Raw genomic sequence first — 14,596 nt, forward strand, 5'->3', positions numbered from 1 at the left:
ACTGATGCTTATTGCATTATTTATTAAAATTAATGACCAAACAAAAGTGTGTTAATGGATAGTAGTGACAATGATAAGTATGTTCAATGAACCAGAGGTTATTTTTCATCTAATTCTGTGCATCTGAAGTACAATGGAGAAAAACACTGTTTTGGAAAACCTTGATACTTTTCTTTACAAACTCAAATAACAGTAACAATGGCTGATACAATTGATTCTTGAACAATGTTGAGGTCAGGGGTGCCAATCCCCTGCACGACTGAAAATCCAGATGTAACTTTTGGCTCCCCCAAAATTTGACTACTAATAGTCTACGGTTGACCAGGAGCTTTATTGGTAACATAAACAGTCAGTTAACACATATTTTGTATGTTATATATATTAATACTGTGTTCTTATAATAAAGCAAACTAGAGAAAAATGTTATTAAGAAAAGGAAAAAGCTGCCTGGGTGGCTCAGTCAGTTAAGCATCTGCTTTTGGCTCAGGTCATGATCCCTGGGTCCTAGGATCAAGTCCCAAGTCAGGCTCCTTGCTCAGCGGGGAGCCTGCCTCTTCTCCTTCTGCTGCTCCCTCTGCCACTGCCCCTGCTTTTGCTCTCTCTCTCTCTCAAATAAATCTTAAAAAAAAAAAAAGAAAATCATAAGAAAGGGAAAATACACTTATAGTACTGTACAGTATTTATTTAAAAAAAAACACATAAGTGACCCATGCAGTTCAAACCTGTGCTGTTCAGAGGTCAACTGTATTACTTTTTAGACATGTATGTGTATCAAGATATTACGTTTGAATTTTCTATTTTAAACTTCCCAAATTTTCAAGAGACTATGTTTTTAAGGAAATATCAAGATTATTAACCATATTAATTTTTAACAACTTCATTAAATTTTTGAAATAGAACAACACAACAGGATGCAAATTTGTATGTGGTTACAAATAAGTACTATAAAATATTTCTGCCCAGAGAAGTGCATTGTAGCACACACACACACACATATTTTATATCGTATATATACCATTTATATTACATATAAAAGTACATATATATTTTTGCAGCTTCTGTTCATTATAGTAGTAGGAAATATTTTTTTAAAGCTTTCTGATACAACTACTCATCTCTACCACTGCAAAAAAATGTGGCATATATGGAATTTGTACAGTTTATGAAGAAAAACCATTGGAGAACATCAATATTAGCCCATTTACTTTTTCAGTGCATGTGATTACAAAACCAGAAACATAACTTTATTGCATCCCTCATTTTTTTTTGAGAAATATAACTAAAGCTCTTCATTTATTGGCATTCTTTTTTTTTTTTTTTTAAGATTGTATTTATTTGACAGAGAGCACGAACAAGCAGGGGGAGTGACAGGCAGAGGGAATGACAGGCAGAGGGAGAGGGAGAAGCAGGCTCCCTGCTGGGCAAGGAGCCTGATGAGACCCTGAGATCATGAACTGAGCCAAAGGCAGACGCTTAACCAACTGAGCCACCCAGGTGCCCCTACTAGCATTCCTTGACAGTTTCATAAGAGTTGACAAGAGCCAAATTAAAAAAAGAATTTTTTAGACCTACACTGGCTCTTCTTATATATAAATATGGCTTTAAAACTTCTTAGTTATCATTTAATCATTAAACAGTAGATCTATCTTAATAAAACTAGTTCCACACTTAAAATTAAACTTATATCCTCATTTTTTATATGCAAATCAGTTTCCTCTCTCATATAGCCTCACTTTGCAAAAGCACCTGCATGAATTTCCATTGGAATAATCACTTTGTGTGCTTAAGTATTCAGATTCTAAGAAGGCAATAAGAATCCCACATGAGATGTAATGCAAAGCTGCAGATACAAATCCATCAACAAAATTTTAGTGACTAAAGTCCAAGAGAAGTTTAGTTCTTGTTCACTTATCAATTAAAGGGTTGAATTCTGATCTTCAGACAGTTTTTCTGTAAGTAGTAATTCGGAGACCTAGGATTCATTCATCTATGGTCCTACTGTACTGTGGATTCTCATTATCATTTGCATCCAGCTATTGGAGGGAGAAACAGTGTGCATTTTGCTCTCACATTTTTTTAACCCTTGTTCTAGATAAGACACATAGCGCTTACACTTGATCGCATTGGCTAGAACTCCATGGTATGCTCATACCTAACTGCAAGGAAGGCTGGGACATGTAGTCAATTTGTGTGTCCAAGAAGAAGAGCAAATAGATTTCAATAAATAGGAGTCACTGACACTGAAATTAATTCTATGTTGTATTTTAACATCTGAATGATGAAAAGTGAAAAAGCTAAGTTCCAGTGATGGAAAATGTACATAGCATGATGTCATAACAAGAGGATGAATTAAGAATGATTATAGCCATTTCTACCTTTAACAATTGAGTAAATAGGCAAATCATTTTGTAAAATTCCATTTTGAGTTTTGTGACTGGATTATCTCTAAGATTAGCTACAGCTCTAAAATACTATAATTAGACTTTTGACAGTTTCTGAGCAGTTGACTGAGACTTAAATGTACAAAGTTCCAACAAATTGAAAAAAGGTGAAGAATAATTTCTGGAATGAATATTAAGTTTCATGTGACTGATTTTTATCACGTATCAGAGTTAAGCTATTCTTTTTCTAGGAATTAAAGTGAAAGTCAGTAATTATATTACATACCAATTGATTTTAGTCACCATTTTTCAAAAATTATGTATTTTTTTTCGAACATTGTGTGCTGACATTGTTATTTCTGGCACATTGTAAGTAATGAATAATCATATGCTGAATGAATAAATGCATGACTAAATGGATAAAATGAAATTTAACTTTGATAGCCTGAATTTTTGTCAAAAATATCCCTTACCTTATAAACTATCTCCATGGTTAATAGAAAAAAAAAATGCATACAAATAAAATACACATAAGAAAAAGGTTCCTATAGAATTTAATACTTAAATCCAGTGCTCTCTTTTTCTTCAGATGATGTTGTAAAGAAAATTTATATTGTTTTAATAACTAAACTAACTCTAGAAAAAGTCTAAAAACTAATTTTACAACTGGGACTGGTAGATGTATAGACACAATGTAGTTCACATGAAGAAGACTTCATTTTCCCATAACACATTACTTACAAGAATTAATAATTTTTGGAAGAATTTCCTAAGGGAAAGAACTAGAGAACAAATGTATTATGTAAATGTGAGAGGATTTAGATTCTGAAGCTGGCTTTCATATTCTTGAATATAGCTGTCATCCCACTCCCCTACCAACTTAGAAGAGAATTTCCCTTTCTCCAGTGTTTATGGGAGAGAAAATTTTACTTCCATTCAGGCAAATGTAGGCAAATTTTCTCTACATTTATATAATTCTTGTATTTGTTCATTTCTTCAACAAATATTTTTTTATTACACACATTTTCTTATAGTTTGCTTTTTTAAAAGATATAATTGGCATATAACATATTAGTTTCAGGTATGCAATGTAACAACTGGATGTTTGTATATATTATGAAATGATCACTGTAATAAGTCTAGTTAATATCCATCACTCTACAGAGTTACAAACTTTTTCCTTGTGATGAAAGCTTTTAAGATCTACTCTCTTAGCAACTTTCAAATATACAACAGTATTATGAACTATAGTCACCCTGCTATATATTATATCCTCATGATTTATTTATTTTGTAACTGGAAGTTTGTGCTTTTTTATCTCCTTCACCCATTTGTCCAACCCTCCACCACCCCTGCCTCTGGCAACCACCAATCTGTTTTCTGTGTCCACAAACTCAGAATTTTTGTCTATTTTCTACAGTCCACATGAATGAAATCATATGGTATTTGTCTTTCTGTCTGATTTATTTCACTTAGCATAATGCCCTGAAGTTCCATTCATGTTGTCACAAATGGCAAGATTTCATTCTTTTTTATGGCTGAATAATATTCATGTGTATGTGTGTGTATCACATTTTCTTCATTCATTCATGAACACTTAGGTTGTTTCTATATCTTGGCTATTGTAGACAACATCGCAATGAACATAGGGTGCAGATATCCTTTCGTGTTAGCGTTTTTGCTTTATTTGTATAAATACCCAGAAGTGGAACTGCTGGATCATATGGTAGTTCTATTTTAAATTTTCTGAGGCACCTCCGTTGTGTTTTCCATAGTGGCTGTACCAATTTACACTCTCACCAACAGTGAACATCCTCACTGTCACTTGTTATTTCTTGTTTTTTTGATATTAGTCATTCTAACAGGCATGAAGTGGTATCTTGTTGTGGCTTTAATTTGCATTTCCCTAATGATTAGTGAGATTGAGCATCTTTTCATGTACTTGTTGGCCATCTGTATGTCATCTTTGGAAAAATGTCTGTTCAGATCTTCTCATTTTTTAATTAGATTGGTGGTTTTGTGTTGTTCTGTTTGTTATTAAGGTGTATGAGTTCTTTATATATTTTGGATATTGACCTCTTATCTGATACATGGTATGCAAATATTTTTTCCCCTTCAGTAGGTTGCCATTTTTTGTGTGTGGTAATGTTTCCTTTTCTGTGCAGAAGATTTTTAAGTTGATGCCATCCCACCTGTATATTGTTACCTGTTATTTTTCATAGATTAATTTACTATGTATGCATGGGATGATTTCTGGACTCCTTATTTTGTTCCATCTGTCTGTGTGTCTAATTTTATGCCAATACCATATTGTTTTGATTACTATAGCTCTGTGATATAGTTTGAAATCAGGGAGCATGATGCCTCCAGGTTAGTTATTCTTTCTCAAGATCGTTTTGGTTATTTGGGGTTTTTTATGGGTCCATCTTCAAATATTTATCAAACATTTTCTGTGGGTAAAAGATAGCTTTGTTCTAAATACATACTAGTGAGGTAAACATGCGTGCTCTCATGTGATGTATAATGTCCAACAATAAATCCCACATTATAGTATTGGAGTCAAAAATTTGGCATTCAGCAATTATAATAACACAAAACGTTAGAAAATTAAAATTAATATAAAGAGAATAGTTTCATGTAGAGAGTTAAATGAAGTGAGGTAATGGAGGGTTAAACCCTTTTCTCTACCTTTTAGTATCCAGAAGAGTGTGGAAATCCTAGGAAAAATACTACAGATCTAAAAATAAAAAAGAACCAACTTTGAAGATAGGTATTGCAAATTCTATTAATTCATTTATTCATTCTGCAAATATTGAGTTCTTACTATGGGCCACACACACAAAGATTAATATGATATTCTCTAGATAAGAAATATAATTGGAATACAATGTAACAATTATAAAAAAAAAAGAAGCATGATGTTATAAAGAACAGGGAAGGGCCACTTAATACAAGCAAGCATATGTTATAATTTAAGAAAACTTGGATACTTTATAATTTAAGAGAACTTGGGCACATAAGAAAAAATTCCAGGAAGGATCAAGGTGTAAAATAGATATTGTATACAAAAGGTGCTGTATTTGAACTAGAGATTCAAATCTGACAGCTCACTATGAATTTGGACACATGATGTTAACTCTCTGAGCCTCAATTTCTTCATACGTGTCACAGAATTAGACCTATTGCAAAGTGTTGCTGCAAGGATTTAAAATATAGGTCCAGGTACTGATTCATAATAGATCTTCTATAAATGGTCACCAGTGTTAGGATTATGTATGGAGCCTTATAAATTCAAGTAAGAGTTGTCAAGGATGTTCCAGATAGAGAAAACACAAACAGAAAGACTGTAATAATAGAATGACTTTGTATTAGGTCTCTAGGTAACAACTGAGAAAGTGGTAGGAGGTGGGCTGAATAGAGAAAAGATTGGTAAAGGTAAAGTGGTAGAAGTTAGATAATGAAGGACTTGTATGATAGGATACAGAACCAGATTTTTTGTTACAGAAAATTACTCTGGTGACAACTGGAGTGTGAATTAGAGATGAGCACTGTGGCAGTTAGATCATACACAAAACATTTGGAGACATGTACCCATTGCTCCTAGTGACCAGGCACAACAACAGGTGATATTAATAGACAAATGAAGAGATACCTAATTTTAAATCCAGGAGAAAGATGATGAAGATTGACATAGTGGAAGCAAAGGGAATGAAATGTGAACAACAGATTTGGGAGAACTTTGGAGGTATAATTGACAGGAATATATAACCCCATGGATGTGAAATAGGAGAGGCAGAGAAGGGTCAGTATGATTCTCAACTTGCTGATTGAATCACTGGGTAGGTTAGAGGCAGGCTAGCTCTGAGTGAAGAGCGTAGTCTCTATAGGAAAGACTGCTTGGGTTCAAATCCTGGCTTCATAATTTTGTGACTGACATAATAGTAACTCCTCCACTTACTAGTGTTATGCCAGCTGTAGAACAGGGGAGACGTGAAGTTCAGTAAAGTGGAGAAATTTTTCTAGAGTAAAACTTTTGATAATAAATAAAAAAGCTCTAAGCAGAAATATAAGCAAGGTCTGTGGGGAGGTTTGTCTGCTGTCCTGCCCAATGCAGGAGCCACCAGCCACATGTGGCTAATAAAGCTGGAAATCCAATTTTAAAAATTTAGCTCTTCAGTCACACTAGTTGTACTTTAAATGCTCAGTAGTTACATGCATCTAGTGACTAACATATTAGACAATTGTACAAAATATTTTCATCACGACAGATCAGTTGGACAGTGCTGAGCTCCTTTAAGAACTTAGAAAGAACAAGATTAGAACATTTTAAAGAGAGTTCAGAGGAAGAAGGATATTCCTGGACCTTTTAGGGTGAGTTTAGAGTGCAGACATATTTTTGTTCTCTGTGAATGTTTGCCAAATACCCTCTCCACTGGAGAGACACCGTATCATTCAGTCTCATTCTAGCCACCTGACAGTTTTTCCAGTGGGTTATTAAATAAAGTGGTTATTTTAGATTAAGGAACAATATTCATCAGCTCAAAATCACAGTCTTTGACTCAATGCTGACCTTGCTATACCACACACAAGAACACAATTTTCCAGAAAAGATAGCACCACCCCTGTACCCCCAACTCACTAACATACCCCAAAGGGTGCAGCCAACTAGATACCTGATATTAAGCATATGACATTGTACACCTTCCATTATGGAGAGGACATGAAAGAGGCATATATTCTAGATTAGATGTTTCTCTGCTCATCATGTTATACAAGCACAAATGTTTGTAGACTTGCTAAATGCCTTATCCATTCTTCTGGTATGATGATATCATCACCTTAAGGAAATTGTGTTATGGAAAAAATGAAATTCAGAATTATGATTCATAGGCCTTATCAGTTAGCTGATGATCAAGAAGCAGCTGGTATTATAAAATGATGAAATTTCTATTAATTTTTTTTCCAGCATAAGAATTCAAATCATTTTTAGGTTTGGATACTATCATATGCCTAGAGGATGTGCTACATGGTCTTTATGTATGTTGTCTTTCTCTCATAGCCAGAACTCGTGTGTTAGGTCTCCTAGCGTGGAGTTTGACATGTACCTGCCCCTAGGAAAGTAAATGACCCACTTGTTTGTTTTATGTAACTGAAATGATATTTCTACCAATTAAAAACTGATATTGCTACTTGGCCAGTTGAGGTTCTGCATGTCACTCAGTGAGCAATCCTAAGCTGAAGGTTACAGAGTTGCCATGGGCAATGGATCTGTTTTAAGGAAAACTGGGTTCTAATTTCCCTACAGGAATTTCAGCCCTGTTTATGCTTCTCTACATATTCCCTCTTTCATACTTACTACATTTTAACATTATATAAAATTTACTTATTTATTAGTATTTAATGTTCTATATTATGTATTACACATTATTTCATTCTTGAATGTTAGTGACTCAGGGACACAGAGATTTGTTTTGCCCACCAAAGTATCCCACTGTATAGAAGAGTGCCTAAAATATATGAGTTATTAAAAAATATATATTGAGTGAATTGAAGCATGAATGGAACCAGAGACTCCCCTAATGTCACCTGTTTAGTTAATAAAGACAATGGAAGACTGCTATAATCCATTACAAATAGGATCAGATCTCACAAGAATATTCTGCATCATCCTTACAAGTTGAAACAAATAAAACAAACATAGTCAAGGTTCTGGCTAAAGGCAAAAGTAATAATGAGTTGATAATAGGGTTAAAAAGTCATAAATGCTGTGACCCCAAGACAGAAGAGGACTACGACTGCACAAAGTAAGGGTATTGTCTCTGCTTGCATTTTTCCTTCTTTTCTCTCTTTCTTCCACTAGCATTTGTAGATCATTTTTATTGAGATGGGATAATAATAGATTTAAGGAAATAAAAGGTGTCACCTAGAAGTCTTGGACTTAGAAACCTAGACTCTTGGGGCTGTCTATGGTAACTGATGAGATTTTGGATTGTTTGCTTTTCTGGAGAGAACTGGGTATGTTTGCAATTTTAAGATTGGTTATGTTATGGGGAAGTATTATTTTTAGAGACGTAGTTTAGGTAGAAAGATATATGAGGAAATCAAGTAACCAACAGAGAAATTTTGTTAACATTTCATGGTTTGAGCAATCATCAACATTGAACTCTCGTTCTGGTAAAAGAGGAAACAACATGTATTTTTTCCATTTCTCCCTATGGAAACAGAGAAATGATACTTATCAGCAGTAAGGGTATATGAAAGTACCTAAAGTTCAGCCTTGGATGTTTTATCTGAAATGAATGATGTAAAGAAATAAGATGGTTGACATTTATTAAAGTTAGCTTTGACTGTGACCATACATAGAAATACCCTATGTATTTTATTTAGTAAGTACACATATATAGGTCTTAATATGTGCCAAGTCCAGCTCTAAGTGTTTTACAAATACTAACCCATTTAGGAAATTCATTAGTCATTGGTGCTCTTTGCCAAATATTCTGGGCTCAGTAAGATTGCACTCCCTGATGTCTTTCTGATATAACCAAGTGACCAGTTTTGGCTAGTGAGTTGTAAGTAGAAAGGATATGTGTCACGTTTAGGACTACCAACTAGTTACCAATATGATACCCTCCAGCCCTCTCTTAATGGCCATTTACAATGCTCCAGAGAATATCTCTTCCTTCAGCCTGGATATAGAAGTCTGGATGACAAAAACATGGAGCTGTCACCTAGCCAACCCATAAATGAACATGTTCCATGAGCATAAAATGAATCTTTGTTTTTAAGTTAGTGAGATTTGGAGGAGTTATTTGTTATCAGAGCATAGCTTTCCCTAGCCTAATACCAACCCTTATGATTAGGTACTGTTATTCCTATTTACAGAGAAAACTGAGCCACAGAGAGGTTAAGTAACTTAAACAAGCTGGAAGTAGGAAGCAGCAGAGCCAGAATTCAAACTCAGGCTGGCTTCAGAGGCTATACTCCAACTGATAGGCTGTGCTGCCCCCAGAGACTGTCATTTATAAAGGATAACTTCTGTTCTTTCTGATTTTTGGAATTCCAGACTTTGTTACTGTAGGTCTTCCAAAATTCTCCATTAGCTACCCATTATTAGTGCAGGCCCTCCAATAAGTTTAACTTTTTTTTTTTAATAGCCAAAGTCATTTTGGTGCTTATAAGCCAGAACCTGGAAAGAAATATATGTGTGTGTTTATCTTAAAAGCAACAGGGATTTACTGAAGGAGTTTAAGCAAAGGAATTTCATGACCCAATTGTATTTAAAATAAGCCAGATGACGTTTATATATATGTCACAATTAATTAAATGTATATTAAAACAAATTGATTAAAAATAACTATGTTGATAGGATATCTCAAAGTTTCCAACAAACTGAGTCATAAATCTCAGAGAATTTTAAATAATTGGAAAACATAATATAGTAATATTCTCATTGTAATGCTAACCTCAAATGCCAACTCAGACACAGTATACTCTTTCCAATCCTTAGAAATGGTTTCTATAAAGGTATGACTAAGGAAATATATTCTGAAAGTCCCACAGAGCTACTTTTCTATTCACTATTGATTTTAAAGTGTTTTCAAAACTTCTGGTTAAACATTTGGAATTCTATTTTAAAAGTAACAAAAGAAGCTCTGAAAAACTAAGGCTGGATTTAACATTTAATAAAACTGCCAATTGCTTTTCAATTTGGTAGCTGAAAAAATATTTAGACAGTGAATTGAAAGTTTTTATGCCTATCATTGAAAAGTGGCATTTATTTCCAGAATGTCTAAGGTAGAAATATGTAATCAAGCGGAGGTCTAAGAAAATTTTTGTTTACAGTGGCTCATACTCAATACCTATCTCCTAGAAGTGAGACAATACATGTTGCCAACTTTTGTCTTTCATTGTTTCCATAATTGCCAGACTCTTTAAGTCAGATTTAAAAAAACTGAAAATAATCAAAGCAAAATCACAATTTCACCCATTACACTTGAAAACTGCAGAGAAAGTTCTCTATTGTCTATATTGTGCCCTTCCTAGAGAATAAAAGTCTAGATGTTACCACACAAAACCAACAATAATTTTTAGTTTTTAGGGTTCCTAAGATAAGACTAATAAATACAAAGAATATAAATTTCATTTAGGCCATATAAAAGAGAAGCTATGCTTATAAAGCTCTTTTTTTGTCTTGTTTATAGAAGAGTTGGATATATCCATGTGTGCATGTTTATTTTGATTTGCTATTATGGGTTTTTTTTTTTTACAGTTATTCCAATTGCAATGACTTCTTTCTATGTGAATAGAGAATATTAATAAATTTAGGGCCATTGTTCCTACAAGGTTTGCCAGAGAGCAACGCGTTCTTTTCATAAAACTACATTTGCATATTTGCACTTAGGAAGAATGAATTAACATATGCAAATCCTATGGCTTTTTGGGGGTTTTTTTGGTAGATCTTGCTGCATGGCCCTCTATTGACTTATTCTACTTAGAGTGAGGTTTGTCCATTTGTTTAAGGTCTAATAAGATTGCTAAGCAATTAAGCAAGGACCTATGCTTAGCAAGTACTGTTGGGAATAAAAACCAGGGATACAGTGAATAAATTTTTGTCATTAACATTGCCTAGTCATGGTATAAATTTTTAACATAAGCTTTCTCCAGTGATAAAGAAGAATGGTCAAGAATTTGCCTGCTGAGGTAAAACTGTAGGCTAGAGATGATCTTCTTTTGCCCCAGCATGAGCAGGCCTGGCAGTTTATATGCCCAGGACCACTGGGACCTTGAAAGCATCAACTATTAGAAAGGGGACTGAAAGCAGTCATGAGACGGTATGGCTTGGATATTAGTTTTAGTAGAATATTAATGGGCATGGCCTGACTCAGAAAGCGGAGTCCTCTCAAGTGTGGAGACCCTAAAACAGTGAATTGACAGTGTCTATTTAGAATCCAGTACAAAACACCTAAAATAGGAACTAAGATGATTTTACTATTTGTGTACTATATTTCTCCAATAGTGAATATAAAGAAACAGAGCTTTGATGTTTGTGCTGGGAATTTGACCATTATTAATCTCCTCATCTGTCTAAATACTTACTATGTGATTATTACATGGACAAAAATGTAACAATGAAAGGAATAAGCATTAATTCCAAATTAAGGTTATCACTGAAGTCTGTCAATTGCACATTTTCTTAGTCCCTTAAAAGAGGAAAGAATAGTCCTTATAATTATATTATTTATTTACCTGAAAGGAACGGGAAGAACTAAACATATGGTTTAGAATCACAATTAGATGGTTCCTTGCAGTGAGCTCAGTAATCCATGATAATTTGATACAAACTGACATTTGGGTAAAACTGTGACAAGGATAAAAGCCAATTTTCTTTGGGAAATAAGTGAATAATCTCCTACAATCCGGAAACTGGGAAAAAATAGGAAGTACGGGCTAAAATTTAGATTCGTAGCTGAATATAAGCTCATAAGTGTTATAGCACTTTCCTTCCTCCAGATTTTCAGCAGGACTGTAATTCACAGTAGCCCCTTAGATCCCTTTCTTTTTGCCTTACGCATTTGTTTATTTTTCTTCAAAATGTCCCCAGTGACTGCAGACATTTTTCTTAACAGGTGATTTTTCAATGAAATGTCATTTTGGCTTTGTGAGTATCCTTAGTGGCATGTACCAAATGACTCATTTCATTTGTGACCAGAGCCAAATTCAAATTTAATTTTCCAGAGGGGACAAGTTAATGTATAACCTATTGTGCCACCTGGCATCCTAAATTAAATTTCCTGAACTGTTTTTACTGAGAACAGAATCAGGTATAGGTTTTGTAAAGGCATTTTCAACTGTCAGCTGTGCCTTCAGTCACTTTTATAGTTATATAATTAATCCATTTGTTATAATCACTAAATAATAAATACCCAGGATTCTAAATTTTGAAAATGACAACTGGATCATTTAGTTCTATGGAACTACAATGGCATATATTCTAAACATTAGTGAAATATGCAAACCTCTCACCTGAACTGCCATTATAAATCATATACTAGATATTGTGCATCATGAATCCTATCACAGAGTGAAATGTTCATTAGAGTCAAACCCAAACCAGTTTAATTCCAAAGCTCATATTCTTTCTACCACATAATGATAGAGTTATAGGTGTTTTGTTGCATTTTATGAAAAGGGTGAACATTATGAAGTTAAACATTGAAAAAAGAGTTTTCAGACTACTTCAAAATGGTGTCTAGCTACAAAGTCCTAATAGCTTATAGATTTTAAAAAAAACAACAACCTGAGGCTGTGTATATCCAGAGTTCTGAGTTATTATTAAGGCCGCTTGCTGTACTGAGTAGCCTGTCATGTTACTAAAACCCTATAATTATAACACAATATGTGTCCTATAACTTATCAATTTACATTCTAGCAGCAATTTGCTCATTCATGTCCAAATACTCAAGATTGCTCTATATGTTTGGCTAAACCCAAATAAGCCATTTTAAATAGTAAACAAAACATTTTACACTGCTTTGTTTTTTAAAAAAATAAATAAGATATAAATTCATGAAGGAAATTATATTTTCTTCTTTATTCTTATTTCAGAAACAGTTACTCCCTTTCTTATTCTTAATCAGAAGTTAAGACTACAGATCCTGAATCAGAGCAAATCTCAGGTCCACCAGCTCTCAGCTGGACAACTGCGGGAAGTAGTATGACCTCTCTGGGTTCTATCTAAACAGTGGGGATGACAATGATGATAATAACAAGAAGTAGAACACTGACCTCTTTTAGTAATTATGAGAATTAAACAATTTTATTTCTGTAAAGAACTTTAGGCTCTCTGCTCCTCCCCAAATAACAGACAGCTGCATCTTCTGGTGTAGTGCCAGAGACACGTGGTGAAGGTCAGAGTGAATGGATTTGGCCATATTGGGCACCTGGTCACCAGGGCTGCTTTTATCTCTGGCAAAGTGTATATTGTCATTAATGACCCCTTCATTGACCTCAACTATATGGTCTACATGTTCCAGTATGATTCCTCCCACAGCAAAGTCAACAGCACAGTCAACAGCACAGTCAAGGCTGAGAATGGGAAATTTGTCATCAAGGGAAAGCCCATCTCCATCTTCCAGGAGCAAGAATCCCACCAACATCAAATGGTGTGATGCTAGTGTTGAGTATGTTGTAGAGTCCACTGGGGTCTTAGCACCATGAAGAAAGCTGGGGCTCACTTGAAGGGTGGGGCCAAGAGGGTCATCATCTCTGCTCTTTCTGTTGATGCCATGTTAGTGATGGGCATGAACTACAAGAAGTATGATAACTCCCTCAAGGTTGTCAGCAATGACTTCTGCATCACCAACTGCTTGGCCCCTCTGGCCAAGGTCATCCCTGACAACTTTGGCATTGTGGAGGGACTCATGACCACAGTCCAGGCCATCACTGCCACCCAGAAGACCATGGATGGCCCCTCTGGGAAGCTGTGGAGTGGTGGCCAAGGGGCTGCCCAGGACATCATCCCTGCACTGCCACAGCTGTAGGCAAGGTCATCCCTGAGCTGAATGGGAAGCTCACTGGCGTGGCCTCCCATGTCCCCACCCCCAATGTGTCAGTTGTGGGTCTGACCTGCTGCCTGGAGAAAGCTGCCAAATATGATGACATCAAGAAGGTAGTGAAGCAGGCCTTGGAGGACCCCCTCAAAGGCATCCTGGGCTACACTGAGGACCGGTTGTCTCCTGTGACTTTCACAGTGACACCCATTCTTTTATCTTCAATGCTGGGGCTGGCATTGCTCTCAATGACCACTTTGTCAAGCTTATTTCTTGGTATGGCAACGAATTTTGTCCACATGACCTCAAAGAGTAAGAGGCCCTGGACAACCAGCCCCAGAGAGAGCAGGAGGAAGAGAGAGGCCCTCAGCTTCTGAGGAGTCCTTGCCCCAACTCATCCCCTAACACACCAAGAATCTCATGACCTCTACACAGTTTCCATCCCAGACCCCCTGAAGAAGGGGAGGGGCTTGGGGAGCCCTAGTTTGTCATGTGTCATCAATAAAGTATACTGAACCCCCCAAAAAACAAACTTCAAACAATACTTACACATAGTGAGTGCTCAAAAAACATCATGTACTACTATTAGTAAAGTCTTCATATTTATAGTGCCTTAGCATGATCACTGATCTATCTGTAATACTCAGTTCTCACTCACTACTATAT

General features: G+C 35.3%; 1 pseudogene; it reads left to right on the plus strand.

Moving 5' to 3' along the window:
* The first annotated feature begins 6,056 nt into the window (after positions 1 to 6,056).
* LOC118540913 (glyceraldehyde-3-phosphate dehydrogenase pseudogene) lies at positions 6,057 to 14,307 on the plus strand (annotated as a pseudogene).
* The last annotated feature ends 289 nt before the right edge of the window (positions 14,308 to 14,596 follow it).

This window comes from Halichoerus grypus, chromosome 6, assembly GCF_964656455.1.
Source record: "Halichoerus grypus chromosome 6, mHalGry1.hap1.1, whole genome shotgun sequence".
Lineage (NCBI taxonomy): Eukaryota > Metazoa > Chordata > Mammalia > Carnivora > Phocidae > Halichoerus > Halichoerus grypus.